This window comes from Ctenopharyngodon idella, chromosome 23, assembly GCF_019924925.1.
Source record: "Ctenopharyngodon idella isolate HZGC_01 chromosome 23, HZGC01, whole genome shotgun sequence".
Classification (NCBI taxonomy): domain Eukaryota; kingdom Metazoa; phylum Chordata; class Actinopteri; order Cypriniformes; family Xenocyprididae; genus Ctenopharyngodon; species Ctenopharyngodon idella.
Genome location: NC_067242.1, coordinates 19,284,964 through 19,289,399, shown reverse-complemented (window position 1 = coordinate 19,289,399; position 4,436 = coordinate 19,284,964).

Below are 4,436 nucleotides of genomic sequence, written 5' to 3'. Positions count from 1 at the left end.
TTTATCCATAAGCATGATTAATGTGTTTGATTTTAGAATTCAACACAACCCGCAGATGGTTTTCAGACAGGAAGACATGGAATAATAAAATCATGCCGTAGTCTGTATAATGCTGAAACTTGAGATCAATGTTTCATGCAAAATATTTCTCCTGCTGTTGTTTCCCTTTCCACAGTCAGCTGAGAAAATCAACTGGCATTTAACTGAAGTGAAATGTCAAGGTCATTCAAATGTTTTTTTTTTCTCTTTTCTCTTCTCTGTGAATCACCGATGTCATCCCCTCTGCGGTAGGGTCAGAAACATCTGTTCTGTTCTGTTTATCATAAATAGCTAAATTAATTAGAGATTCAAACCATGCCAATACAGTTCATATTTATTATTCTGCTACCACTGCATGGCTTTGAAATTTTTAATGAGATGCTGGAAATGCACAAATGCTTCTTAAGTGAGCTGGAAACTGTACTCTGGTGAACTGTGGAGTTTTACTTGAGATTTGTAAATGCCATGAGATGTCAATCATGTGGAGCTGTGGTATGATCATTCATAGTGTTCATTTAGAAAGCACAATAAATAGACGCTGATGAATGTTGAGTGTACGACACGAGTTAAAGGGTTAGTTCACCCAAAAATGAAAATTCTGTCATTAATTACTCACCCTCATGTCGTTCCACAGCCCGTAAAACCTTCGTTCATCTTCGGAACACAAATTAAGATATTTTAAAAAAAAAACTTTAATGGCTCAGTGAGGCCTTCATCACTTTCAATCAACACTTTCAATGCCCAGAAAGGTACTAAAGATACATTTAAAACAGTTCATGTGACTAAAGTGGTTCAACCTTAATGTTATGAAGCGACGAGAATACTTTTTGCGCACCAAAAAACAAAATAATGACTTTATTCAACTGTATCTAGTGAAGGGTGATTTCAAAACACTGCTTCATGAAGCTTCGAAGCTTTACGAATCTTTTGTTTTGAATCAGTGGTTCGGAGCGCGTATCAAACTGCCAAAGTCACGCCCCCCAGTGGTGAACCATTGAAATTTCAAAACACTTATGATGTAATGAAGCCTCGTTTACTGAAATCACATGACTTTGGAAGTTTGATACACACTCCGAACCACTGATTCGAAACAAAAGATTTGTAAAGCTTTGAAGTGGTGTTTTGAAATCACCCATCACTAGATATTGTTGAATAAAGTCATCATTTTGTGTTGTTAAAGAGCACGTCTGTGGTGGGCTCAGGCTTGACGTCTGTTGGGATGGTGGCGCTGGGTGGCTGCATTGTGATCCTCCTCCACCTCACCGATGGTAAAGGAGGACCCACAGTGGAACAGGAACCTGTCCACAAACTCCTGGAAGCTTGAGCTCTATCTCTCGGGGCAGGCACGCTCTTGTCTCCAAAAACACACACAGGCTTTTGTCGTTGTGGTGGACCAGATGGTATAAGTCCAGGAAGTCCTGCATGTGTCTTTCAACGGGGCTGTCCCCCGGGAGAGGAGTAGGATACGAACTGCTGCTTGATTCATTTGTAGGCCTGTTCTTGTCTCACAAGCGGTTGCAATAATGTGAAAACGGATCAAATTGCAGCAATATTAGATTTTATTAACAAAGAACTGAAGACTAGAAAACAGAAACTGAACAACCGAGCACAATGCAACGAGAACAGACAATGAACTAAGCGAATCACAGAGCTTAATTATACAAACAAACCAATCAATGAAATAAATGACAGGTGGGCATGATAATCAATGAAAAACCATGGAAACTAAACTAAACTAAAACAGAAAACTTAACTACCCCCCCCAAAACAAACAAACAAAACAAAAACAGAAGCAATACATGATTACCTAGAATATATGATCACCCGTAACACATGGCAGGGAACACGTTATCAGAGAAAAGAAGAGATTTTGCTGCGAGAGGGAAGGGAAGTTATTTTCATTAAAGATTATAAGTGCACATGAATTAAAAAAAAACATAATGATGTGCACGGATAAATAATTTATAATAAATACTGCAGTATTCGATAAAAAATAAGAATTGTCCATTTTAATTTCGCAGTGACTTTAAGCATGCCGACATAAAGACTTTTATGTAAACTGGTCACTTTATTTACATGATAAATAAACAATAAAGCCCCTAAAGTGACATTTGTGAAAGAAAGAAAAAAAGAAAAGAAAAAAAGTGAGACTGTCGCTTACACGAGAAACGCTGATTAAGTCTAGCCATTTTCTTGCAAATGTTACTTCTGGGGATCTGTAGAGCAGTGGTTTTCAATCCTGGTCCTAGGGCTCCAAGCTCTGCACATTTTGTTTGGCTCTTTTAAGGCACTCACACACTACAAGATAATCAGGCTTATTTTTGTCCCAATTCCCCCCTTCTGACAATCCTAGTTAAAGTCACGATTATCTTGATGGTTCTACAGATTATCTTATCAGATTTTCCTGTGGTGTGATGTGTGTTGAGAGTGATTGAATCTGCTTGGAAGAACGTCACGGCCGCATGATCTTAAATCGTAAATATCCAACACGTAATATTTACAATCAGAAATCCTGTTGTGTGGGGGGGGGAACCCTGAGGACAAACGCACACACACTCTGTAGATTGTCACGTGGAACGAAACGATACCAAATCAGAAAGCGAGCTGACGGAAACATAACACGACTTAATCCAAACCTTTTTTCTTTTTTTTTCAAGCAATTTTTTTTTTTTTTTTTTTTTTTTTATGTAAAAAGCTTTATAAACACTATTATTGCCATTTCTTCTTGCCTGTCCTTCACTATATTTGTTTCATGTTTGACCGCGAGAGATTTTGCGAGATTTCCAGTGTTCACAATCGACTTGTTTGAATAGAATGTGATAGTGTGTAGTCCGCTTTCTTGGTCACATTGTGGCACTCCATACTCTATAGGAACAAAACTGTTAAATCTATTATTTTTTTATTCATCAAATTTGTGGTCTCTCACATTTTGAAATCTGATAAGATTTAAAAAAAAATATTTTAGTGTGGGCCAGCCTTAATCTGACAAATTTAGTTCAGTTCTTGGAGCTAGATGTGTTAAATAAAGGAGATATAAAAAAGTGTGCAGAGCAGTGGGACCAGGACCAGGATTAAAAACCATTGCCATAGAGGATAAGCAGTGATAGGTTTTTTTTCTATATAGAAAAACACTGTGGTTTTGTACAGAACATTTTTATCAGTGTATTGGCAGGGCTGGAAGATTGCCTTGTCTTGTTGTTGTGGTATTTCCATATTAAACCTGGAGTTTAACCGAGGGCTTTGAAAACCTGCTTGCTCATGAGCTACTCGCAGTCCCACGGGATCTAAACAGGACGTTTATTCGCTCTTAGACCTGCACCATGCCCTGCTCGTTTTACCCTGTCACACTTCTTTCAGTGAGGGCAGCCGACTGTTAATTAAGGAAATGTTTACAGCGCTCTGCATAAATTACATGCTTGCTACAGAAAGTCAATGAGATTCATGTTTGGCTTTTCTCTAAAGGTGAGTATTAATAATGTTTTATACTGGGCTAATTATGCTAAACTTTTACATGGGTTCCAGATTCTCTCATTTACGTGATGAAGTGTAAAACACTAAAATGAGATAGAAAGGTCCACTGAACACCATGTATTCATTTCTGCATTTAATATAATGCAATGTTTAATTTAATATAGATTTGACGTTTTAAAAACCATACCTTAAATTTCATAATTTTAAAAATCCTTGCTATATTGCACCCTGTGTTTTGTTGCGCAGATCTTTTTCCTTACTTAACTGGTAAAATCACAATATATAACACAGGTATACAGTCATAAAGGCAACAGAGGATGAGTGTAGGGAAGTCATGTGGCTGCAGTTTTCTCTGCAGGCTGCGCCTCAGGCAGAGGAATTGCTTGCTGTAGTGGTTGCTAAATTGTCCACAGCACGTTTAAAGAACGTTGGGAGCTCTGTTATCTTGCCAGTTTATTTCTGTTTTCATTCAAGTGAGTTCAATCTTGGTTGTGACACAATGTTTTCAGCCGTTTCAGTACTTAGATGATGAACAAACTGAACATCTTACGTCATGTCAGCGCTAAACACAGTGATTACTGGTTACCAATCTCAACAAGTGCTCTCTGGGTAACCACAATTTACTGAAAGCAATTTGTGACATTGTTAATAATAGAACTGTCAGCGGTGTAACCTGCTACCAAGGCTGCCATTCAAGTGCTAACATAGACATGTGCGTGGAGAAATTACAGCCCATCTGCTTTTGAAAGATCTAGTTGTAAATAACTCATCTCAACAGCATCATATCTATAGGTTATGGAAATGCCCCTTGTCAATTACACAACTAGCATTGGGGTAAACTGTTTTCTGGGGGGTTATTTGTGTCTAAAGAGGTGAGTGTTGTCCGGTTGTAATATAGTTGCTTGGAGTGATTGAGAAAAATGTCA